Source organism: Pongo abelii, chromosome X (genome assembly GCF_028885655.2).
Source record: "Pongo abelii isolate AG06213 chromosome X, NHGRI_mPonAbe1-v2.0_pri, whole genome shotgun sequence".
NCBI lineage: Eukaryota > Metazoa > Chordata > Mammalia > Primates > Hominidae > Pongo > Pongo abelii.
Genome location: NC_072008.2, coordinates 6,962,475 through 6,990,114, shown reverse-complemented (window position 1 = coordinate 6,990,114; position 27,640 = coordinate 6,962,475). Strand labels below are relative to the sequence as shown.

The following is a 27,640-nucleotide window of genomic DNA, read 5'->3' as shown; positions in this document are numbered from 1 at the left end:
TTCCAAGTGTTTTCTTTGACATTGCATTTTTCTAAAGGTGTTTATTTCATATGTGATAGAGATTATATTTTTCTTAATTAGGTCAGAAATGACTTTATAAAAATCTTTGTCTTGTTACTTTCAAGTACTCCTATTTCAGTGTCTACTTCTATCTCAACAATTCCATGAAACCACACATTAGAAAATGTAAATAGTTAAGTAGTAAATTTAATTTTTGCTTAACTGGTGTTTGACTACATTGTAAACCTCCAAACAAACATTCAAGTAGTTTTAGTCCTTCTAAATTTTTTGTGCTTACTGCTCCAAATGCTATTTTCACTGTTTCATGACCACAGTGTCAGATTATTTGGACAAAAATCTTCGAATGCAGGACTTTTCCTTAGGCAGAATGTATTTCTTGATTGTCATCTTAAGGCATGAGTTTGGTTTATTTCATTTTAAAGCATGGGTTATGGTAAAGAGAGAATGCCATTTGAATGATGTCTATGTCTATGTCCCCATTAGTTACTCTTGGCACAGAATTAGCAAGAAACACCCTTATAAGTAAAGCAGTTAGGGAAGCATTTTCCTACTTCCAGAGAAAAATCAGAGATTGAAAAATATTTCTTTGAATGCCAGTGACCTGGGCTATAGAGAAAGAATGTGCCCTGCCATAGCCACCCACCCTGGTGTTGACCACCGAAGAGCACCACCTGTTCCTGGGTGTTTATGTGTTGTGCAAAGATCATGCAAATATTAGTTGAACTAAATTTAAGTTGTGCCAACACTAAGGCAGTATCAGCTAAGATAAACACCTGGCTTAGAGGTGATTCACCGACTTTGGGATTATATGGAAAAGAGAGCGCATTAAAAAAAATTTTTTTGGCTGGGTGCGGTGGTTCATGCCTGTAATCCCAGCACTTTGGGAGGCCGAGGCGGGCGGATCATGAGGTCAGGAGATTGAGACCATCCTGGCTAACATGGTGAAACCCCATCTCTACTAAAAATACAAAAAAATTATCTGGGTGTGGTGGTGGGTGCCTGTAGTCCCAGCTACTCCAGAGGCTGAGACAGGAGAATGGTGTTAACCCAGGAAGTGGAGCTTGCAGTGAGCCAAGATCGCGCCACTGCACTCCAGCCTGGACAACAGAGCAAGACTCCGTCTCAAAAAAGAAAAAAATATTTTTTTTGGGTTAGCATCCTTTGAAACTTCATCATCCATAATAAAGCCCTTGTGTACCTATTAGACTTTGGAATTTATATAGTTTTCTTGGGGGTTTCAAAGAATAAGATAATCATTAATGAATGATGAAAATCCCCACAATCCTTTTACATTAGGCAGCAGCATGATGACCTTCATTTAATAGAGGATACAGATTAAAGAACTAATCCTGAAGTCTGTCTGTGCCATCAGTCGTGGAGCTGGCAGCAGGACTTGGACTTCTGTGCCTGTTTTGGTGCCAAATGATTTGCCTGCAAGGGAAATATGAGGAATGATTTAAGCTAAGCCCCCACTTGCAGTGCTCATATGGCTGGATCTGGTGAAATTATCAGGGGAGAGGTAGCAAAGTGGCATCTTCAGAGATGCCTCATCGCTCAATATAACAGTAGACAAAGGGAGTTCACTGAGCTATATTGTCCCAACACACCACTTGTGTCATGCACTCTGTGTGTGTGTCAGACATTGCTGGTGTTTTACTTATATTGCATCATTTAACCCTAACTGTGATAACTGGGGGGAAACCAGCTCAAGTTCCACATGGAACTGATATTTACAGGGTTTTTGAATAAACATAGAAATTGACCCATCTGGTCTTAAAACTTGAAACTTAACATTTGTCAGTCATCTGAGTTAGGAAACGGACCTTCAGGCAAGACTGAAACTCACCACATCACCATCAGACAATGAGACAGCAGACTCCTCATTTATCATGATTGCTTCCTTACCCCTCCTTAATTGCTGTTTTCCCTGCAGGTGGTTACCTCCCTTCCCAGCTATATAAACCCTCCAATTTTAGTCGGCTGGAGAGATGAGTTTAAGACTGATCTCCCACCTCCTTGGCTGCAGCACCCAAATAAAGCCTTCTTCCCTGGCAATGCTCATTGTCTCAGTGGTTGGCTTTCTGTGCAGCAAGCAATGGGACCTAGACCCAACCCCTGGTGTTTCAGTAGCATGGGGAAACCAAGGCATGTTGTTATCTCACAGAGCCAGAATTTGAACCTCAGATTCTGGACCTAGTGTCTTCTTGCCTGGCCACTGTGCCATTGTCTATTTTTCTGCTTACTTGCTCCTTGAAGGTGATTCTGCATGTTAGAATCACCTTTTTCCAGTGGAAAGTCTCCCTTTCCACCTGTTCTTGTGTCAGTCTCATGTATAGCCTGCTCACTGTCATCAGGCTGAAATTCTTTAGCAGAGAACAGTCACACCATGTTCTTGCTCCTGGACCCTTTGTGGCTTCTGATGAAATTCACACTGAATTTTGGAAAAGGCATTCAACCTCAGCGATGATTGAAACCAAACTCACATTCTAATACCTCATACAACTTCTTGTGAAATCAATGGCCCAGCATTAGTGAAACATCACTGGTATTCAAAGGTTGCCTTCTCTACCTAAACAACAGCAAAAAAAAATCAACCCAATTTAAAAAAATAGGCAGAGGACCTGAATAAACATTTCTCCAAAGAAGATGTACAAATGGCCAGCAAGCATATAAAATATTGATCAATATCACTAATCATTAAGGAAATGAAAATGTAAACCACAATGAAATTATACCTTATGCCAATTTAAATGGCTGCTATCAAACACAAAGCAAAAACCCCAGAAAATAATAAGTGTTAATGAAACTGTGGAAAAATTGGAACCCTTGTGCACTATTCATAAGAATTAAAATGGTGCAGCCACTGTGAAAAACATTATGGTGGTTCCTCAGAGAACTAAAACTAGAGGTACTGTATGACTTGGCCATTCCACTCCTGGGTATAAACCCAAAATAATTGAAAGCAGAGACCCAAACAGATATTGGTACCTCAATGTTTATAGCAGCATTATTTACAATAGCCAAAAAGTGAAGGCAACCCAAGTGTCCATGGATAGATGAATGGATAAACAAAATGTGGTCTATCCATACAATGAAATATTATTCAGCCTTCGAAAGGAAAAAAATTCTCACATATGTTACAACATGGATGAACCTTGAGGACATTATGCTAAGTGAAATAAGCCAGTCACAAAAAGATACACAGTGTATGATCTCATTTATATAAGTCCCTAGAGCAGTCAAAATCATAGAGACACTGAAATAGTGATTACCTGGGGTGGGGAGGAGGAAGAATGAGGAGTTAGTCTTTCATGGATATGAATTTTCCCTGTTACAAGATGAAAAATACTCTCTGAAGATGGGTGGCGCTGATGGTTGTACAATGCAAATGTATTTCTGAACTGTGCACTTAAAAATTTTTAAGATGGGGTCAGGTGCAGTGGCTCATACCTATAGTCCCAGCACTTTGGAGCTAAGGCAGGAGGATCATTTGAGTCCAGGAGTTTGAGACCAGCCTGGGCAACATAGGAAGATCTCGTCACTCCCAAAAATATAAAAATTAGCTGGGCGTGGTGGTATATGCTTGTGGTCCCAGCTACTCAGGAGGCTGAGGTACGAGGATTGCTTGAGCCCAGGAGGTGGAGGCTACAGTGAGCCATGATTGAGCTACTGCACTCCAGCCTGGGCAACAGAGCCAGACGTTGTCTCCAAAATAATAATAATAATAATATGGCAAATTTTGATGTGTATTTTATAACACCACCATTATAAAAATTAAAACTGCTCACCCTTGCCTCACTCTTGTACCGCTGCTCACTTTGATTCTTCCTGCTTCCATATCCTTGCTTTTAAATTCTACCAACTTTTAAAGGTCTAGTTCAACGTGACCTCCTCCATGAAATAGTCCTTCTTGCAAACTGTGGAATGGAACTCTACCTTCTCTGAATGGCCATCAGTTTACTTAGGTTTTGATAGCCCTTGACTCACAAGTCCATACTTAGCGCTGCTCCAGGCAGGTCACACCACCACCCCTAGTGGCCCCCACAAGACTGTGAGTTCCCTAGGGGTAGAAGTCGTATTTCCCTTCTCTCTTCATCTGCCGACTGACTTATAGATACATAATAAGCATTCGAGTTGAATAATCTGATAGTTATTTTCCTTTTTGTCAGAACTTTAGGGAAGATACTAGAAGCCTGTGCTTCTAAGGCTTTGCATTCTTTCATCATTGGACTATATGTGGTTTCTCATATAGCAATTTACATTTTGCAGAAAGACCTCAAACTGGCCTAAAGCTCTTTGAATGAATCTAGATAAGCTGCTTCCTAAAGAAAGAACCTCCTGACTTCCTAATGCTCCTTTCATACCTAATCTTTAAACAATGTTTCTAGCAATAATTCCATCTTCCACATATGTAGCAGAAGATCTGAGTATCATCTAAATATAAAATCACTGTTTTTCAAATTTTATTAGGTTTCTGCTTAATGGAGAATTATCGCTGTCAGTACATCAGATCTAAACATATGGTCATTTAAAGGAATAAAAGGCAAACCTTTCATTATGATCTTTATGTTGTGGTAAGTTGTATATGTTTGCGTAGAAAATTTTGGGAAATGAGCAAAGTGTTTGGGTTGGATCAACTATTTCATATCAGTCTTTGTAAGCCACGTTATTGTTAAGGAGTCAGTCAGAACCACCCTTTCTGGTAATTTTACCTGGCTCATACTTGGCAGATCTGGCTGTGAGCAGGTTTTAAAGTTGGCTTGCTATATGGAATTATTTTTAGGACACCTTCAATGCACTCTACACTGAGCTAAAACAAAAAAAATATGAGGCTTAGCTCCTGACTCTGGACAATCTAAATCTACGTTTGCTACATCCAAAGCAAATAATTTCTGTTTATTTATTTATTATTACGTAAGGAGTTCATTCTTATTATAAAAAGCATGAAACCGGCAGGAGCGGTGGCTCACACCTGTAATCACTGCACTTTGGGAAGCCAAGGCGGGTGGATAACTTGAGTCCAGGAGTTCAGAACCAGCCTCAACAACATGGTAAAACCCCATCTCTACAAAAAATACAAAAATTAAGCGTGCGTGGTGGTGTGTGCCTGTAGTCCCAGCTACTCAGGAGAGTGAGGTGGGAGGACTGGTTGAGCCTGGGAGCATAGGTTGCAGTGAGCTGAGATTGTGCCACTGCACTCCAGGGTAGGCAACAGAGTGAGACCCTATCTCAAAAAATAAAAATAAAGCCATGGAACCAATAGGACATCATTAAAAAAATGTCACCAGTAATTTGCCCATCTGGAGGTCATCACTATCAAAATTGTGGATATTTTTGAAATTTTACTGAAGTTTTCAGCCTCCCCATAAATACTCTCTTCCCCAACCACAATGCTGTCCCCCTTTCAAAAAACTCAGCAGGTGTGTGCTCATTGCCTGGGGCAGACACATACAAAAGAATGGCATGAAGAGAAAAAAATTCCTTCCTTTTCTTTTTCAAAAGTCTAAAAGCAGCAGGAACCTGGACTGCTAATGGCATAAAAAGTATATTTTAGATCAAGGGACATGAAAATAGGGGGGGAAAATTAAAAGGACTTCTTGATCAAATAGGCACATATATTGTCTTCTAGCTTTTTATGGTTTCGCTTTAAGTGTTGTTTTATACTATCTATTGAATACTTGCAAAAATGATCAGGGAATCAGGACTCACAATACATTGGCCACCGCACCCAACACCTTGGGTCACAGAATGTCATCAGCACATCCACAGCCCCAGTGTGCCGCCTCCTGAATTCCATCCTACTCACTCTATTGCCCACCATAAATGATCTCCCCAATTTTTTTGGTATCATTCTCTGGCTTTTCTTTATAGTTTTACCCTCTACGAAAACAATATAGAGTCAGAATGTTGACCAAGCATACAACTTTATTATCCTCTCCGACCACCCATTTCAAACACTTGAAGAGATCGTCATACTCAAAAAAATAAACTATCCTCCAGCCACTTTTGGTCATAAAACTGTTTCGTCTCAGGAACTGGAATATCCAGTCCCACATAATAGCCACTACTTCAAAACTGGCTTGACATTACGTCTTCTACGTATTTTCAATTTCAGTTCAGTCCTCCCCACCTGAATACGTGGACAGACAGGCCCCTCTGTGTCCCTAGGTAGCTTGCAGAGGGCAGAGGTTGCCTCCTTTTTCTCGGTGCTTTCCAGGGCTCCTTGGTGGTTTTCAGCTGAGCCCCTTCACAGGGGATGAGGGAGAGTGTCTGTGTTCCACTGGGTGCCTATAGTTCTGTCCTGTTCCCAGAATGTCTGGGAACTCAAAGGAATTCCACTCCAGCTTCCCTCTGATGAATTCCATCTAATTTAGGAAATGTGGATTGATCCCATTATGCAGCCCCTCCTGGCGCTGCCTCTCTTCTGCACACTACACTCCGCGGGCGAGTCAGAACCTAGTCCACAATCCAATTTAACTTTCCCAGAAATAGGTCAGACACCCCTTCTCCATGTCTTCCAACTGCAAGGATCATTTCAAAGCATTGTGAGGATCTCCTTGAAGCTCACCCATTAGGCAAGGGACCAGTAATAACCCACTCACCCCTCCAAAAGGTTGGGTTACTCACAGCATGGCAACAGATTTCTCCAAAGAAAGCTCCTCACCAGTATCAGATTTGATCTAGTTTTGATATTCTCAAAGTCGGTGAAAACATTTGCCAGTCTTGAAGCAAGTTTTAGAGTCCTCCAGTACATTGTCAGCATTTCCCATTGAAAACCCACCATATGCAATTTTCCCCCCACACTTACCTTGGTAGCTGATATGGGCACCTCAGCTGATATTTCTAGATTTTTAAGTTTCTGCCAATCTGATGAGTATAGAACAATATCTATGTCTCATTTTCCTGATTATTAATGAAATTGAACATCTTTCCATATGATTTTGTGTTTCCTCTTTTACAAAGTCTTCATTCAGGTATTTTCTTTATTTTTTTCTGTTGAGTGGCTTATCTTTTTTATATTGATTTCTAGATGTTTTAAATGTAGTCTAGAGACTGAGCCATGGTGACTTACATGTTGCAAATATCATCTTTTATTTATGGCTTAATATTTTCTCTTTATGGCATTTTTTGACAAACTGAAATTTGTTGAATATAGTCAAGTTTGTGTCTCTTTTTATTTCTGGCTATTGATTATTATTTATTTGGTTTAAGAAATGCTTTCCTATCCATAGGACATGAGATTGTCCCCTAAATTGTCTTGTGAAGTGTTAAGCATTTGACTTTGGCATTTAAATTTTTCAACCATCTGGATTTGATTTTTGTGTAGAGTGTGAGATGTAGTTTCAGCTCTCCTTTTTTCCGTATGTATAAATAACCCCTTGTCCTAGTAGCATTTATTTTGTATTTTCCCACACATCAGAAAATCTCTTTCTGTTATACATGAAAATTCAAGGGACTTAAGTCTGTTTCTCTGATCTCGATTCTTTTTATTGGTCAATGCGTCTGTTCATGCCCCAAATGGCTCTTTATCTTTTGAATTGTCTAGTGTGTCTGTTCCAGTCCTAATTCTACATGGGTTTAACCACCAAAATTTTGTATTAATTCTGAATAGAATAAGTTTTTCCATCTTCTTCTTTTTCTCAGAAGTATCTTGGTTATTTATGGCTCTTTGTTCTTTCATATATATTTTAGAATCAAATTTTCCCTAAAAATCTTCTTGGCATTTGACTGAAATTAAATCTATCTACAGATTGAATAGAGGAGTAGTGACTTCTTGAAAATGTTGTGTCTTCCTATTCAAGATTATGCTATAACTTGTCACTTATTTTTACTTTGTTATTTTTCAGTATTTCTATAATTTTTCAATAAAGTGTTTTTGAACCAATTTTATTTATTCAGTACTAATTCTTTATATTTTGTGGCTTTCATGAAAGCTGTCTTCTAAAAATATATGTTCTAATTTTTCCCAGTATTAAGATATACAAGTGATATGAATATTTATGTTGTATCCAGCAATCGTCAAAAACCCTCATTAATTCTAATAATGTATCTAAATATTCTTTGAGGTTTGAGGGTTTTTTTAGGTAGACAGTGAATAAGCAAGCAATGATAACAGCTTTTTTCTTTGTAATATTTATATACTTTATTGTTTTCTCATTTTATTGAGCTAGAATTTTCCCCCAAGATGAAGCTTGATACAATTATTTAATATTATATTATGTGTAATATAATATAATCTTACTAACTTAATGTTAAATAGGAAAACTTTTACCTTTTCACAATTAAATATGATGTTTCAATTATGTTTCTTAAACTAGGTATTATTTATCAGAGTAAGGGAGTTACTTTCTATTCCTAATTGCTAAGAATCTGTAAAAAAAAATCAGGAATAAATAGTGACCTTATCAAATGCTTTTTCTTCATCTGTTAAAATGATCATTATAGGTTTTTCTGTGGTGATTAATGAGTTGGTCTTTCTAATTTTTTTCTATTTTATTTATATTTGTTTCTATTTATATATTTTTTATTTATATTTTATAAATGTATTTGTTTCTATTCATATTTGTTCCTATATTTAATAAAAATGTCTTTCCTTAGATGATTTGATTACTAAAGTTAACTAGTCTCATAAAATGAATTGGGGTAAATTTCTTATTTTTTCACTCCTTGGAGGAGTTACATTGGTTTGGGATTGTTTGTGAGAATTAACATATTAAACCAACTGGGCGTAGATTTTTCTTTGGTGGAAAGATTTTTAAACCACTGACTCAGTTTATGTTTGTTTGTTTGTTTAGTTTATCTGTTTCTTCTTGAGTCAGTTATATTTTTCTAGGATTTTGAACATTTCAGTTTAAGTTTGTTGGTGTAGAGCTGTCAAGGCTATCATTTTTATCTCTATAGTGTTTACAATTATGGGTTTTACAAATTCCAGTAGTGTGTGTTTGTTTCTGTCTCTCTCTCTTTTCCTCTCTCTCTTGCTCTCGCTCTCTTTTTCTTTATCTTGCTTCTATTCAGTCTTGCTAGAGGTTTTTCAGTCTTAGTACTTGGTTCTTTCTACTTTACAGAGGTTTAATCCGTTGTTCCTTCCCTAGCTCTCTTTGGTGGATATGCAATGTTTTGATTCCTGCCCTATTTTCACCTCGAATCTCTACATTTAAGGCTTTAAATTTCCCACTAGGTACTGCCCTCATGGTATTCTCTTTTTAAAAAAATATTTAATACTATTATTGTTTACACATATTTTCAGTTTCCATTACAGTTTCTTTTTTGAACATTGAGGGTTTTTTTTTTAATTTTTAAATTATTATTATTATTTTTTTATTTTCATAGGCTATTGGAGAACAGGTGGTGTTTGGTTGCACAAATAAGCTCCTTAGTGGTGCTTTGTGAGATTTTGGTGTACCCATCACCCGAGCAGTATATACTATACCCTATTTGAAGTGCAGCCCCTTGAGTTTTTAAAATGTGTGTTTTAAAATTTCATTTAAAATAGTCATCTCTGCTTTCTTGATTTCTAACCTAGTGCATATGGGAAAAAATGTGACGTCTATACACCAACCTGATGAAATTTATTGAAAACCTGCTTTATGAACTAATAAGTGGTCAATTTTCATTACTATTTTATGTACCTCATTGTATTGAAAGAATGTATTTTTTCTTCTCAGGCTGCAATGTTGTGATACTAACTTGAGATGTTTCTTCTTCTTATATTTCCTATTTTTAAATTTCCACCATGTAGGGAAGCTATTAAATCGCTGAGCAATGTTCAAAAATTCAAACTTTTTTTATAGAGTGTTTCATATATGCTTACATATGGCTATATAGGTGGCGTTAATGACATAGTGATGAAAGTGACCAACACAGTCGCCCTGCTCCCATGGACTTATCTTAGTGTTTAGAGGGGAAAGAGAAGTACTCACATGGTGGTCTAGTTATCATTGTGTGAAATGTTACAAAGCATAGTGTATGATGAGGGAGGTTACCTGAGATCAGGTACTATGGCGATTGCATGGCGCTTATCACTCCCTGTACCCAGAAGTCTGGACACAGACATAGAGAAAAGTCACCCAGGTATATGGATCATCAAAAAAATTTCAAATACTGTCCCTCTACCGTGCTTAGTATTTGATCCTTATTCCCCACCCTTTCCCCACCAGTTCCCAGCCTCTTTTCCCTCCTCTGCCTTTCTCCTACTTATTCATCTGTCTGCATTTTGGTTCTTTGCCATAGTAGTCATCTTTCTCTGAAAACATACTCTTGGGCACTCAGGACAAAACTCCACAGCACTGTGGGTGATCTGTTCATCAGAGACTATAATACCACTCACACTGAATAAATTCATTTTTCCAACCCCAAAGTTACATGGTTAATCAAATTTTATTCTTAATTGTGAATTTGCATAAATATCAAAGATACTTTTTAGTAATTAGCATGTGCTCTCAATTATTCTAATGAAAACCATCACTCAAAGTGAGGTACAAATTGAGGTTACTTTCATTATGCTCAACACTACATTTATACTGCAATTGTTGGAAGTTATATGAGGTGGTTTTTTGTGAGTTTTTTTTTTTTTTTTTTCCGGCTGGAGAAAGACTAAAGTCTCATATTGCCCTGACAGTCAATTGCCCTGATTATTTTTATTGTGTAGCCCCTCATCCCTGTCTGCCCTACTCGGTACTTGTGTAGCTGGTATATTTGAACAAGAGTAGTACTTTGCTGCTATCAATCTTCATCTTGTTAGTTTCAGTCCATTGATCTAGCCCAACAAGTCTCCTTTGAAGCTTGTTTCTTCATTTCTCTTTTCCATTCCTGGTTTCTTTTGGTCTCAATTGTGTCATACAAGGCATTATTATCTCGTCATCCCAGCTTCCCCAAATTGGCAGCCCTGATTCCCACACCATCCTTTTATTCATCCAAATCATTAGCTAAAATGGCCAAAAGGAGACAGCCAGAGAGGGAACGTGAGAAACGCCCCTCCAGGTGGACATCCATCTCTTAATCCTCAGTGTCAATACTTGTAAGCTGATCTTAATTGTATCCTCACCAGGTCCACAAGACTATGATGAAAAAGCTTGTCAATTATTTTAGCTCCAAAGGAGATACAATCCTTCTAGTCTACTACATTTCTTGTACTTATCAGTCCAGTGAAATGAGTTTAGTCTGGCATGACTTACTCAAAATGAGCCCATTCTGACTCAACGTGACCTCCACTTTCTGATTTAAGTACTCACCAATGATCCTTTAAAATCATCCATTTTCAAAGTATCCTCAGGGATGACATTAAGCTCATGTTTTCTCAAAGCTAAATTGCTTTCTCAGCAATCTCACGTAACTTCTAATCTCCAAACTCGGCGTCCTCTCTCAACTCCCTCTGCCTGACTTCTCTGTGGCAGGCATTTGACACTGCCCAACACCCCATCTTCTTGCTCTCACATTTGTGCGATTCATGTTCTTCTAATCTTTGAAAAATCAGAACATTTGTTCAGTTTAATTTTCAGTTTTCTAGATGGAAATCTGTACTATTTTATAAATGATTTCTCAACATTATCAATGATAAGTCCAGAAAAATTGTAAGCTTTTCACAAATTTAAGAAGCAGCTTATTCAGGCTGGAAAATATTTCTTTCACAACTTGATTCTCTTGTAACTTCCTCATAGTTTTAGGATTTTAATGTTCTTCTATATTTTAACTTCACAGTCACCTCTCTGCAGGTTATTCTGAAAGAGAAGAAGCAGGAAAATAAAAGTCCAGGAGATATTCTGTCTTGCTGTAAAAGAACTAGTAAATGGTTTTTACCATTATGTAGGGGATGGAACACCTAGAATTTGCAGTACTCCCTATAGGACACCTTGATATTGTGAAGGACTATGATTATTGATAGCTATTTTCATTTTATGATTAATTTGGCTAGCCAAAGCTAGCATATATGACAAGTACTGTATAGAACATATAGAATTATAGTTACAAACAAATACACAACCCAGCCCTGCCCTCAAAACAAGTTGTTAAACTTATCCCATTGTGGGATTTTCTGCTAAAAATTGTTGCATTTTGTTTATTTATTTATTTTTTTCAGTTAGTACTTCCAAACCAGCAAAGGCAGAGGATGTCAAACCATTAAGTAAAAGAATTATGGGAGGGGCCGGGTGTGGTGGCTCATGCCTGTAATCCCAGCAGTTTAGGAGGTTAAGGCGGGTGGATCACTTGAGGTCAAGAGTTCGAGACCAGCCTGGCCAACAAGGTGAAACCCTGTCTCTACTAAAAATACAAAAAATTAGCCGGGTGTGGTGGTGAGTACCTGTAATCCCACCTACTTGGGAGGCTGAGGCAGGAGAATCACTTGAACCCAGCAGGTTTGAGGTTGCAGTGAGCCGAGATCACCCCATGGCACTCCACTCCAGCCTGGGCAGCAAGAGCGAAACTGCATCTCAAAACAAAACAAACAAACAAACAAAAAAATATATATATATATATATGAGGAAAAAATGGAAATTGAAACTATTTTTTTATTCCAATGAATTTGGGTAGGTTGTGAAAAGACCACAGCCATTCCATAATTTTAGAAGCAAGGACCCAAAGAGATCTTGGTAGTGCACAGGGGACCTGACAAGCTATGTGTTGGAAGTTGGAAGGATTCCCACACATGCCCAACTTCTCAGACAAGCAGTTACCTGAGCACAGTAGTTCCCACCTATTGTTCTACCCTTTGATTAGTGGCCTTTTGGGAGGAAAAACTCAGTGAAATTCACTATTTGTTTCTGATGCTCCTCCCTCCATATTGCACAAAAGAACTAAAAACAGTGTCAGCTTCACCTAAAGAAACACAAATGTCTGCAAAAGGGGAGCTGTGAAGTGCCCTAGGGCAGAGGAGAGGTAGTTAGATGCCTTTGGATGGGGAAAATGTTTTATATCCCAAGTTTCATTACAGCGTATCTATTTGCCCGTACGGATTAGCACCTAAGCCCTCAAATAACTAAGCAGCAGTGTATACCTTTCCCCAGGAGTATTGTATTGGGAATCAGGAATGACTGTTAGTAGCTTGGCTTTGTGGGAAAGAAAAAAAGAGAACATCAAAAGATGGAAAAGACAGCGGTAGCTAGAAAGAACCAATAAGAACTGTTAACTCTCTGGCCCTGAGGAAGAAAGGGCTTGAGAATAATCTTCAGAGAAGCACCTGTGAGCACCTCCCACATTTGGCTGATGCTGTAAGACCCAAGATGAGGTCTTTTCTCCTTGTTCTTCTAGCTATAATATTAACTCAAAGCCCCTTTTGATGCCTTTTATATTTTTATTTTTATTTTTTATTGTTTTTGAGACACAGTCTTGCTCTGTCACCCAGGCTGGAGTGCACTGGCATGATCTCAGCTCACTGCAACCTTCACCTCCCAGACTCAAGTGATTCTCCCACCTCAGCCTCCCAGGTAGCTGGAACTACAGGCATGCACCACCACAACTGGCTAATTTTTGTATATTTTTTAGAGATGGGGTTTTGCCGTGTTGCCCAGGCTGGTCTCAAACTCCTGGACTCAAGCAATCTTCATGTCTTGGTCTCCGAAAGTGCTGAAATTACAGGTGTGAGCCACCATGCCCAGCCTCCTTTCATATTTTTAGATCCCTTTCCTCATTCTGGGATTAAGCCTTCCTGATACTTTTTCTACACTTTTCTGCAAAGGCTTTCTATATTTTGGTTGACTGTGCACTCTACCTTTCCTATTTGGTGCATGTACTTGTCATACCTAGGTTCATTTACAGGGTTTTTTTGTGGTCATGATAATTTCTGTTGAAATGTCAGCCTTCTTGTATTCATTAGGATGATTTGCCATTGTACTGTCAAGTTTTCAGTTTTGAGAATTGCATGTCCATTCTCTGTTCTTGTTCCATGTATAAATAAATGACTTCTTTATTATTTTGAGCTTAATAAAAAAAAAAGAAAGAAAGCCATGCCTCTTTGAAACTGAGATTCCTTATAGTATTCTCATAAGTCTATGCAAAGATTTCAGATTCCTTCAAAGTTTTGTGCCCTTCCTGTCATTTCTTGTCACATCTTCTTCTTTTCCATATTTTGACTTTTTTCCTATAGTATTTTCCCTTCTTTTTATGAGAGTACCAATTATACATACCTTGGATCCCCTATGCCATTATTTTGTCATCTCTTAGGACTTTTCCCCCCATCAGTTCTCTGTTATGACATGACATTGCTCACAGTTAGGAAGGAGTTTCTCTGCCTCAAAAGAAACTCCATTATGTTTTTTCGATAGGGTGAAAAAATTAACTCTTTTCTGCTCAGTAAACCAGCCTTGCCAAGCAGCTGCCGTTTGTCATATCTCTTCTGACACACCATGTTTGTAGCCTACATCTCACTATGTCTGAAAGTTTCCATGATCATTCCTGCTTTCCCTCATTCTTTTCTGCATTCTTCCCTTGAATCCCCACTTTGTCTTTTCAAGCAAAGTTTTGCCTTAGGAGTTTTGCCACCAATTCTGGAGAACATATCAGAGGTGTTCTCCCTCTCTTAGTACCTCCCCTTCACACTGTTCAACTTTTATTTGGCTTGACAGTCTTTCTTCATAGATTGTGCTTTAGTATTTCTATGGTTCTTCACCTCATCAAAGACAGACTTTTATTTTATTTTATTTTGGAACAGGATCTTGCTTTGTCACCCAGGCTGGAATGCAGTAGTGCAATCATATAGCCTCCAACACCTGGGTTTAAGCAATCCTCTCACCTCAGCCTCCCAAGTAGCTGGGACTACAGATGCATGCCACTATGCCCAGCTATTTTTTCTGTTTTATGAAGAGACAGGGTCTCACAGTGTTGCCCAGGCTGGTGTCAAGCACCTGGCCTCAAGTGGTCCTCCCACCTCAGCCTCCCAAAGCGCTGAGTTTATTGACATGGGCCACTGTGCCTGGCCTAATTTTTTCCTTTTCTTCATTGTTTTCCATTGCTTTGGTCTGGAAACAGGAGATATCTGTAACAAAGCTCATCAATATGAAGACATTATTTTTGTAGGTTTATTTCTGATGGACTCAATAGCAGTTAAAATTCTGAAATGTAAAAGAAATCTAATATTCCATTTTGTTCTGTCTTAATTGTCATACAATTTCATATGGATTTTGTATTGGCTTTCAATATTCTCGCTTAGATTCACATGCCCTACTGGACATCCCACTCCATGAAGATTGATTCCTCTAGCACATGTGGGGTGAGCTCAGTCCAATTGACTCAGTAAGAGAAATGGTGTTATGCTCTGCTCGTTTGATACAAAAATGTAGTAGTCCTTGGAGTGGAAGTAGCAACATAAATTTGAACATATTTATTTTTAACAATATTATAAGATTAACAATATTAGTACAGTTAACATCATTGTGTATAATTCTATGTGGCTATTTTTCCCCATTTTCAAAATGGGCTGTTATCAAATCCATGTATGAAGTCCATGTCAGATTTCCTCTATCTGAATATAAAGAAGTGTGTGTCACATAATGTGTGTGGCTTTCCCAGAGTCTGAGAGGACTCTGGACTTCCTCTGTTTCACTTTTCATGGTACTCTTTCTTTAATACCTTTAATACCCTCTCCTATATTTTCACAAACCCCAGAGATACCTCAGTGGAAATGAACAGGCTCAGCCTTGGTTATAATTTGCTTCCTATTTTTGTTACATTTCGTTACATTTTGTTATCTTTCTGTAAGTAATAATACCAGGGAACTTTGGGAAAAGAAATCATTCTAGAGATCATCAACTCCAGCTCCCTTATTTCACAGACCTAAGGATTCATCCAAGGTGCTAAGGGACATGCCCAGGTGTATTACTCAGGGTTCTCTAGAGGGACAGGACTAATAGGATAGATGTATATATAAAGGGGAGTTTATTAAGGAGTATTGACTCACATGATCACAAGGTGAGGTCCCACAATAAGCTGTCTACAAGCCAAGGAGAAAGGAAGCCAGTCTGAGTCCCAAAACCTCAAAAGTAGGGAAGCTGGTGATAGTGCAGCCTTCAGTCTGTGGCCGAATGCCCCACAGCCCCTGACAAACCACTGGTATAGGTCCAAGAGTTCAAAAACTGAAGAACTTGGAGTCTGATGTTCGAGGGCAGGAAACATCCAGCATGGGAGAAAGATGGAAGCCAGAAGACTCATCCAGTCTAGTTTTTCCATGTTCCTCTACCTGCTTTTATCCTAGCTGCACTGGCAGCTGATTGAATGGTGCCTACCCAGATTAAGGGTAGTAGGTCTGCCTCTCCCAGTTCACTGACTCAAATGTTAATCTCCTTTGGCAACACCCTCACAGACACACCCAGGAACAGTACTTTGCATCCTTCAATTCAATCAAGTTGACACTCAATATTAACCATCACAACAAGTTCTTACGCTGTTGAGTGGTGGAGCTCATTTCCCAGAGATCAAGTCTCGTGTTCTTCCTACACCCCACTGCCTTTGGCTCATTCTGCCTGAGGTCAAACAATATTAAGACAACCTGAAAATTCTCCTTTAAGAACATTGCCCATGTTCAGAATGTAGCTCTATTTTGAACTTGAACATCAGCTGAGTAGACAAGTACATCCGATGCAACTGCAATCATGTCCTTGGAAATTTATAGCATCGCTTTCAAGCTCAACAACTTGTTGGCAGCCACCCAAACTTCAATTCTGTCTCTAAGTAAAAATAAAATAGAATACATGTCATTAGCATAACTATGACATTTAGGCAAACTCAGGGACATTTAGACCTCATGCATCTGGGTAATTAATTATATAATTTTTTTCTTACGCATAGATGTCCTTTCTTTATGTTTGTTATAGTCTCAAATTCCTCCCGTCTCAGAAGATAAGCCAAATATTTTCACTTTGTCACTCACTTTTTAAATTTTCTTTTTTTTTCCTGTTTTTCTTTAAAAATTTTTCTTTCTTTTTTCCTTTTTATTTATTTTTCTTTTTTTGTCACTTACTTTATTCTAAATGATTCTCTTTAAGTTATCAAATAAATGGGGAAAATAATGGGACTTAGCAGGTTATCTAAGTGGGTTTTTTTTAAATTTTATTTTATTTTTGTTTTTTTGAGGCAAGGTCTTACTCTCTCACTCAGCTGGAGTGCAGTGGTGCAATCATAGCTCACAGTAGCCTCGACCTCCTGGACTCAAGTGATCCTCCTGCCTCAGCCTCCCAAGAAGCTGGAACTATAGGCACATGCCACCATGCCCAGCTAATTTTTAAATTTTTTATAGAGACAGGGTCTCACTCTGTTGCCCAGGCTGGTTTTGAACTCCTGGGCTCAAGCAATCATCTTGTCTCAGTCTCCCAAAGTGCTGGATTTCAGGTGTGAGCCACTATACCCAATATTTAAAAAAAAAATTTTTTAAAGACATCAAATAAACAGGAAAAATAATGGGCCTGAGCAGGTTGTCTAAACACTTGACGTTGGTGATCACAAACAAGGCATTTACTTGCTGAGTGGGCAAGAAAAAAAAAATCTTAAAAGCAGACTCAAGTGCAGGTGATTGAGATACAAATATAGTATGTTTGTATTTGAATGGTCCGCTGGAGAGTAATGGTAAAAATGCACACAACCTCATCTGTGCGGGGCAGATAGAGAAAAACTTGCTTGGGGGCAAGCGTCCTGGCAAGCTAGGTATTGCAAAACCATAATGTCAAAAATTTGAAACAATTCCACAAGCCCAAACCTGACCAAAAGCCTAACCTGGGAAGTGCAAGCATGCTCCCATGGGAATGAAACAAGTGACAGAAGCAACTATCAGCACCCTCGTGCCCATGCAGAGAGGCAAAATACCCGCCAGTAGGCGCTTTCCATCTGGAGTCACCCGAAACCAGGACTCTGTAACAAATAAACATTTATATTCTGACATTCTTTATATGCAGTGTCCACTAGCCTGACACCACCTCACACACCCTGTCTCCAACCTGCTGGCTCTCCCTCTTTTGGAAGGTACCAATTCCCAGTTTTCTGACTTTGTTCCTTCAATAAGGGAAGCTCTCTCTGCAGTTCCCAGCCCATGCGGCATTGACATTTCCAGCGAGATGCATTCCCCCTCTGCCTACCCTGTCCCCACCTTCTGAGGCGAGATCCAGTTGCTACCACTCCTCTCTGCAGCCTGGACAGCTTCTCCCTCGTTCTGCTGGAGACATTGGAGGCAGTTAGAAGGGGAAAGTGGAAGAAGAGTCCAGCCAAAAAGAGTACTTTTGGGGCAGGAGAGGTGAAGAAGGAAACTGGAACTTAATTTTCTGTTGATTCCTCGTTTTTTAGAACTTTCTATTTGGGTAAGTTGGTTCAAATAAGTGAATTTTTCTTAATTAGAGGCTACCCTGGGAATCCCAAGAAAAGACATGGCCCTTGATACTGATGTACCCGTAGACCTTTGGGATAGATGGGCAAGTAGACAGCTGTGTTCAATGGAGGGATTTTACATGGCAAACAGCAGTACACACAGACAGCCCAGAGCTCAGTATCTGAGGCATTCGGGTTAGGGAGAGGCTCTTGAAGAAGCAAAGGCTCAAGGCAACCCCTGGAAGGGGCTCAGGATTTAGACTCCTGCATAAGCATTTCTCAGGAAGTTGGGAGATAACAGCCTTTGTGTGTGTGTGTGTGTGTGTGTGTGTGTGTGTGTGCATGCGTGCCTGCACATGTAAACCTAGGGTGTTTGAATGTAGGGCGTGGGAGGAGAGTTCCTGTTGGTTTGGAGTTAGTAGATTATAAGGTGTGAGGTTGGGAGGGAAGGAAGTAATGCCAAAGAGGTGAGAAGGGACTTAGACACCAAAGTCCTCCTTCCCCTGCCTTCCCTGAGTCCTAGAGGCAGTCAGGAGGCTTTTCTGCTAGCTCCGAACATGACCACCACTAAAGGTGAGCAGCTTCTGTTTGTCAGTGCTCTACCTTATGTCAACTGGCTGAACAATCTCTATTTCAACCTATGACTTTTATTTTCTTAGTTCATGTCTCTTATTAACTCATACACGATTACTTGTCTGGTTTGTTGAAGCAATAAGACAACATTTGCCACAATAATGCCTGTCAAAGTGGCTGGCCATAAAACCTCCTGCACCACATTCATCTAAAAGGCACTTCCCATGAAGGCAACCAATTTTGCCATTGTCATGCACCTTGGAGTATTTCAGGACAGCCAGCTTAACCTTCTTTCTGTAATGCATATTCTTTTTGGCAATGGCATAAGACTTCTTCATTTTCTTAGCACCACCATGAAATCTCAACACATGGTGAAGAGTGGACTCCTCTTGAATGTTGTAGTCAGACAAAATACGTCCATCTTCCAGTTGCTTGACAGCAAAGATCAGTCTTTGCTGGTCAGGAGAAATTCCTTCCTTATCCTGGGTCTTGGCCTTTACATTTTCTATTGTATCCAATGGTTGAATGTTGAGAATGATGGTCTTCTCCATTTTTACAAAGATCTGCATTTTTAAAAATCCAAAAAATATTTATTACACTCCCACTCTGAGGCAGGTGCTGTAACATTTCCTAGGAATACAAGGACCATCAAAACTAGATGGGTTCCTACCTCAGTGGTTAGTTAAATATTTAATTACACAAATAAATGTGAATTTACAACTCTTCTAAGTGCAGTGAAGGATACAGATACATGAATATGTATACATTTATACCTACAAATATATATGCACGTATATGTATCTTATAAGGGGATTTGACTCAGTCTTGGGGGAGAGATGGTTCATTTGAAGAAGCAACATTCCAGTTGATATTTTGAAAGTGTTAACTAAGAGTTAACTAGAGAATACTTGGGTATGCATGTGGCAGGCCAGGTCTCACTAACAGCTGAACAGGCAGGCCTCCGTAACAACTGTTTCAGCACTAACTGAGTGGTGAAGTTAAATATTAAAAGCTGATAGAGCCAGTGTCCTTATACAAAGGCTGGAATGTAACAAAAGCCCACCAAGACTTCTGCCCAGGCCTCTCCTGGGCCTTGAAGCATGACAAGATAATGAAGGAAATCTTAACAGGACCCTTTTAGGATTAAACAGTTTTACTGGGGGTCTGAAGAAACTCCCCAGGCCTCCACAAGTTTATTGGGGGTCTGAAGAAACTCCTCAAACCTCCATTCTTTAGCAGGAGATAAGATAAGGGTAATCACCCCAGCACCTGGACCCATTTAGATTAAGTCAATTTACTGGAGCTCCAGAGGAAGGTCTCCAGGACTCAGACCTTAGTTATGGATTAGAAGAAGTTAATCACTTATAGCTTTAGATGAATACACACTTACACGTAGACATATAGCTTAGAAGGCATATAAGCTCTGGAAAAGTTTGTAATTTTGAGTTGGTCTAGTGATAATTTCTAGGTCTTCTCCCTGCACCTGGTTACAGAAATGAAAACTCTCTTCTCTCCCAGTTCATCTCCATCTCATTATTGGGCCACGAGAATAAGCAGCCTGACCACTGGTCTGGTCTGGGAATATGCATGTTTAGGGGCTGGGGATATAGGAGAGAGCCAAAGCCAGCCAGCCAAGGGAAGAGTGGGAGCAGCAAAAGAGATGAGACTGGAGGAGCCTGACCTCGCTGGGTTTCGAGAAATCAGGTGCACAGTTTTGTTTTTGAAAATCTGCCTTTTCGTGGTGGTTCCACTGCAGGTGGCAGATGAAAAAGGAAGAACACTATGCAGACCCACGAGGTTGCCCTAGGACTTTTTTCCCCTCTTCCTGCATTGTATTCTTACTTTTTCATAAAAATGCCACTGAGAATCAGCGTAGAATTGACTTTGAAATCAGAATGTTGGTGTTTTCAATGGCATGACTTTGGGAAAATAACACCTGAGAACCTCAGTTTTCTCAAAATTAGAATGGAGATCGTAATACCTATAAGATTAAATGAAATCACATATGACCAGACATAACAGGTGGTCAACAGATGGAAGCTTATTGCTATTCCCAAGTGATTGGTGATTAACTGATGTTCTAGACCAGGGATCAACAAACATTTTCTGTAAAAGCCAGGTAGTAAATATATTCTACTTTTTGGGCCATGTGGTATCTGTCTCAATGGCTCAATTCTGCAGCTGCAGCAGGAAAACAGCCGTGGACAGTATGTCATGAATAGGCATGACTGTGTTTTAATAAAACTTTATTTATAAACATGAGCACTGGGCCACAATTGGCCCATGAGCATAGTTGCCAACCCCCATTTAGAACATTTTCTGTGGGTCCCGATATCCAATGTATGCTATTAAGCAGTCTGTCTTAGTTGCTGTCACATATATAACAATCCAGTAACCCTGCAAGGTAGGTATTACTGCCTCTCCTTTACAACTAAAGCTCAGTGATGTTAAGAAATTCATTTCCATTCACACAATCAGCAGTTGCTGCAAAATGAACCCCCGAGTCTCTACTTTCCTTGAGCTTAAGCTGGTTTCCTTATCGTGTTTCCTTCTTAACTTGGTGTTTAATGCTCCTTGGTTATCCTGATGTTCTTGGAGGAACATAGATGCCCATTATTCTTATGGCACAGATATTTCTAACCTAAACTCTTTCCTCAGGCCACCTCTAAGGCTGCTGGATTTTGCATTTTTCTTCCCAGGTTTTTTAGCATATGCTCCCTGGGCTTTCTCTCTGCTGCTCTGTCCACATCCATCACATCCCACCTACGTGAAGCTCACACGTATAATTCTTCTTGGCTGGTGATTTCCAGTTTTTGAGGTTTCCCACATCAGAGGTGACTGCTCTGGAGCAGGCTTCTTAGCCTTTAATTTTATTTCAGCTGGACGGTAGATGAAACGGGGGGGCGGGGGGCGGGGGGTCTTGGCAGGCAGCTGGAGGGAGGGTTGCATGCAAACTTTTTTAATTTGCACGAAGCAACTTAACAGGTCTGAGATTGGCAATGAAATTCTGCTTTGGGGATATTCGGATGCAGAAGAAAACACAACGTGAACCCAATTTATTTTCTTCTGACACCTCTAAAACTATATTTCATACTTGCTCCTTTTTATCACCTCTGAGCAGTGGATTGCATGGATGCCTGGGGCTGATGCCCTCTAGGATGCGAGTTTCCCTGGAAGCCTGGGAGAGAGCAGACACTAAATTCAGAGTCAAACAATGACAGAAATAGCAAAAATCAAAGGTTCATGTCAGACCCAAGCCCTGGGCAACTTCTTGAGTTTTCTACTTTGTGGTCAAGTTAAGCCTTTAGAATGCTTTCAAAGGTGTCCCTTCTTCAGGGTACAATTTATTACATTTCTATTAAAATACAGGGCCACCTCTTTCAGACTTCTGTGGCCGGAGGGGGCGATTGTCATCTGCTGTGGTTTTTCACTGTAATGAAAGCATAACTGGGAAGAGCCTGCGCTGAGCCCCTGGGCTGTGCGGGGTTGGAGGTGGTAGGTGCACTCCAAATGCAGTTCTCAGTGAATGTGAAAGGTCCCGCTGAGGGCGGTTTGTAGGGCTGTTACAGGAAAGGGGTCCGGAGAGGGCTCTTGGATCTCGCACAAGAAAGAATTCAGGGCAAATCTGCAGAGTAAATTGAAAGCGAATTTATTAAGAAAGGAGAGGAATAAAAGAATGGCTACTCTGATCATAGACAGGTCAACCCCGAGGGCTGCTGGTTGCCCATTTTTATGGTGATTTCTTGATGATATGCTAAACAAGGGGTGGATTATTCATGCCTCCCCTTTTTAGACCATATAGCATAACTTCCTAACGTTGCCATGGCATTTATAAACTGTCATGGCGCTGGTGGGAGTGTAGCAGTGAAGTCGACCAGAGGTCACTCTCTTCACCATCTTGGTTTTGGTGGGATTTGGCTGGCTTCTTTACTGCAACCTGTTGCATCAGCAAGGTCTTTGTGACCTGTATGTTGTGCCGACCTCCTATCTCACCCTGTGACTTAGAATGCCTTAACCGTCAGGGAATGCAGCCCAGTAGGTTTCAGCCTCATTTTACCCAGACCCTATTCAAGATGAAGTTGCTCTGGTTCACATGCCTCTGACAGAACCACTGAGTCACCCCTCCAGGAAGGTGAGTACTGAGAATTATTACGGGGCAAGAGGCTGCCTCCAGATGGGCTGTGTGGAAGACCAGGTCTCCCTAACACAGGCCTCCATAACAACTGTTCCAGCAGTGACTGAGTGGTGAAGTTAAATATTAAAAGCTGATAGAGCCAGTGCCCTCATACAAAGGCTGGAATGTAACAAAAGCCCATCAAGAATTTTGCTCAGGCCTTTCCTGGGCCTTAAAGCGTGAAGATTTTAACAAAGGAATTCTTAGCAGGACCCATTTAGGATTAAACAAGCTTTATTAGGGGTCTGAAGAAACTCCCTAAGTTTCCACAAACAAGCTTTATTGGGGACTAAAGGAACTCCCCAAACCTCCATGACTCAGCAGGAGACAAAATAAGGGCAATCACCCCAGCACTTGGACCCATCTAGATTAAGTAAACTTACTGAGGCTCCAGAGGAAGGTCTTCAGGACTCAAATCTTAGTTATAGATTAAATGAAGTTAATCGCTTATGTCTTTAGATGAATGCACACTTTACACGTAGATGTATAGCCTAGAAGGTATAGAAGCTCTGGAAAACTTTGTAATTTTGAGTTGGTCTGGTGATAATTTCCAGGCCTTCTCCCTGTAACTGGCTGCAGAAGTAAAAACTCCCTTCTTTCCCAGTTCATCTGCATCTCATTCATTGGTCCTCTAGAATAAGCAGCCTGACCCTCAGTTTGGTCTGGGAACAGCTGGGCTGTAGAACGATTTCTGAAGGCTTTTGACCAACCCAAAAGCACTTTTCCATAATAAAACTTGCAAAAATATCAAGTCCATTCATTTTTAAAAGTACCAGCCCCATAATGGCTCAGGCACTGATTTCTTGACTCTATGCTTTCAGTGGGCCATTTGGTATTGAATCACCTAATTTTGGTTCAGGTGTTTCTGGCATTATATTTGCAAAGCACAACCCCTGAGTGTACAAATAGTATGAAACCCAAATTTTGTGAATCCTTAGATAAAATTCCGCTTCTGAAGGCAGGATTTTCCATGGATTCAGAGGCAGTATTCTCCTGCTTACACCCTGAATTTCCTGGAGTCACAAAGCATTTGAATGGTTTTTAAACCTGTACTGATGTAGTACAATCTAATTAATGTACCAGGAGGGTAGTGGCTGGCTCTGGGTGTGGCATTACTTGACTCCTGATTCAAGGAATCTTTTATGATTTACTAATTTATAGGAATTTAGGGAATGTTGGGAAGACATTGAACTAAAATTTAACCCACCTCCACTCCCTGATCTCCTCCCCATTTAATTTTTTTGTATAGCACTTATGGCACTCTATATTTTTCCTTAAAAAATAGAACAGCTATATTGAGATATCATTCACATACCACCCAATTCGCCCACTTCATGTGTACAATTGAATGCCTGTTAGTATATTCACAGGTTTGGGCAAACATCAGCACAGTGTATTTTAGATCACTTTCATCACTGCCCAAAATAAACCCCATACTCATTAGCTCCTTCTTTTCCTTCCCCTCTCGAGTCTCTGGCAACCAATAGTCTGTCTTTCTGTCTTGATGGATTTGCCTATTCTGGACACTTCAAATAAATGGAATCATACAACCTGTGACTGAAACCACCTTTGCAAAAATCATAACTGAGAAAATTATGACAGTGAAAGACATCAGACCTAGCTGACATCATCTTGTTTCTAACTGTCACCAGTGGAGGGTGTCCAGGTTCTTGGCGTCTTGAATAAAAAATTGGACAAAATGCACACACAAAGCAAGAAGGAATAAAGGGATTTATTGAAAATGAAAGTACACTCCACAGTGTGGGAGTGGGCCCGAGCATAGGGGATCAAGGGTCCTGTTACAGAATTTTTGGGAATTTAAATACCCTCTAGACAATTGCATTGGTTACTTGGGGTACGCCCTATGTAAATGAAGAGGATGAAGTAAAGTTACAAAGTTATTTACTTGGCCTACGCCCTATGGAGAGGATATTTCCTGTCATAGCTAAAGTGTGAATCGGCCTTCTGTTTCTTGCCTCCAGATTCTATTTTCTTGCCTCATAACCTCTAAACTGTCCTTATTCATTACTGGGCGTAGGCTGAACTGGCTTTGGGAAGGAATTTAATATATAGTTTAAATAATAGCCCTTCCTGAAAGGCTAAACTGTTCTTGTAAAACAAATGAAAGACCACCAGCCAACAAGTCAAGATGAAAGGGGCTGGAGTTCTAAGTATTACCAGCCATTATTCCAGAGATCATAAAATTTGCAACTTCCCCAATTACTCTTGAAGGTAACATCACTATTGTGAGCCTAAGACCAACATTTTGAGATGTTTTTTTCATGTTTTTGCATTTCTAACAACCGGATGGCCCCACCTGGACCTGCCAACCAGTTCTGTGGCCCCCACCAGGAACTGACTCAGCAGAAGAGAACAGCTTCGCTCCCTATGATTTCATCCCCAAGCCAACCAATCAACACTCCCGATTCACTGTCCCCCTACCCACCAAATTATCCTTAAAAACTCTGATCCCCAAGTTCTTGGGGACACTGATTTGAGTAATAATAAAACTCCATTCTCCCGCACAGCCACCTTTGCGTGAATTACTCTTTCTCTATTGTAATTCCTCTGTCTTGATAAATCGGCTATGTCTAGGCAGTGGGCAAGGTGAACCCCTTGGGCAGTTACATGACCTTTTGTGCCTGGCTTCTTTCACTGAACCTCGTGTTTTCAAGGTTCCGCCATGTTGCCAATGTATCAGAACATCATTCCTTTTTGTGGCTGGATCATATTCCATTGTATGGATGGACCACATTTTGTTTATCCTTTCGCCAGGCAATGGGCATTTGTGATGTTTCCACCTCTTGGCTATTATGAATAATACTGCCTTTGCAAAAGTATGACAGTGAGAGAAATCTGACATGGCTGACTCTGTCCCACTTGTAGCCTCACAGGTTGGCCATTTTTGCTCATTCCTGGGCATGGGCCAAACTAACTTTGGGACAAATTTGACTTATAGTTTAAATAATAGTAGCCCTTCCCCCAAACTAAACTGTTTTTGGAAAACTGATGAAAAGCCACCAAGTTAGAAGGATGAGAGGGGCTTGAATTCCAAATAATTACCAGGCATCATTCTGGAGGTTGCAAGATTTGCAACTTCCCCAATTACTCCTGCAGATAACATCACTATGGCAGAACCTAAGATTGGCCTTTTGAGATGTCTTTTCAGGTTTTTGCATTTCTGACAATCAGATGGCCCCACCTGGACCCATGACTCAACCAGTCTTGTAGCCTCCACCCAGAAGTGGACTCAGTGCATGAGGACCACTTACCACACCCCATGATGGCATCCCCAACCAATAGCATGCCCCCTACACTAGTCCCTGCCCACCAAACTATCTTGGAAAAACCTCCAACCTCCAAGCCTTCAGGGATATTGATTTGAGTAATAATTCTGGAATGGCTGACCTCACGCCAATTAAGCTCTTTCTTTACTGCAATGCCATGTCTGGGTGAGTTTATTTTATATTTGTGGTTGGCAGGAGGAACACATTAGGCAGTTACACTATGAACACCTGTGTACACTGTGTGTGTGTGTGTGTGTGTGTGTGTGTGTGTGGCTCCGTAAGTTCTCATTTCTCTTGGGTATATGCTTGTGTGTATGTGTGTATTTGTGTGTGTGTGTGTATGTGTGTGTCTCCATAAGTTATCATTTATCTTGGGTATATGCATGTGTGTGTGTGTGTGTGTGTGTGTGTGTGTGTGTGTGTGTATCCATAAGTTCTCATTTCTCTTGGGGGGGTGTGTGTGTGTGTGTCTGTAAGTCCTCATTTCTTTTGGGTGTAATCCTAGGAACAGAATTGCCAGTCACCATTAAGGCCTGGACTTTGGCTGCATTGTTTATTCTGCCCGGCATCTAGCAGATGTGCACTAAACTCTTGTAAAATGAATATACGAATTTTAAAATCCTAATCTGAAGGTCTGTGTCCAATCCTTGCCTTTTTTCCGATTGACTACGATTTGGGGAAAGGCAAAAATGTTTCTTGACCTCAATTTTCACATCTCTAAAATTTTGGACTGGAATAGATGATTTCTAAAATGGCCCAAGAAGTAAAATATATGAAATGATGGGGCTGAGGTTACTTTTCCCTTAAAACATAGGGAAAATGAAAAAATAACTTTTAAATCGGGGTTGGGATTTATGGGTTAAAAAATGGCTTTGTAATTATTTCTAGCTCTTGGAACAGAAGGCATTTTTCAAGCGAGACTTTCTGATGAAACTTTTAATTTTTTTATACTAACAATGGCACTAAAAATGCTATATCGGCTGATTCAAGAATATGGGAATAACCACGGTAAGAAGCACTTATTAGTGGATAAGCCATAGCAATAAGTATATAGGGAAAGTTTTATTAAACACCTGCCAGTTTTAAAACATTGGGGTTTCTTCCTAACCTTTTTAAATAAAAAAACAGAAACATATACAACATAGAGAAAATAATGGCAATGAACATGATGTAACTCAGCTTCAACAGTTCTCAACTGCTGACCAATCTTGTTTCAATTACCCCCCACCAACTGGCTCATTTTGAAGTAATTCCCAGACATCACATCATCTTATCTGTCAATATTTCTGTGCCACGTAGGATT

The 27,640-nt window shown here is 39.9% G+C and overlaps 1 protein-coding gene and 1 pseudogene across 2 annotated transcripts in view; one reads left to right on the top strand and one right to left on the bottom strand.

The window, feature by feature from the left end:
• PUDP (pseudouridine 5'-phosphatase) overlaps positions 1-27,640 on the top strand; it is a 441,859-nt gene that overhangs the window by 138,174 nt on the left and 276,045 nt on the right. The window lies entirely within an intron of this gene.
• On the bottom strand, positions 18,991-19,445 carry LOC100437994 (ubiquitin-ribosomal protein eS31 fusion protein-like; annotated as a pseudogene).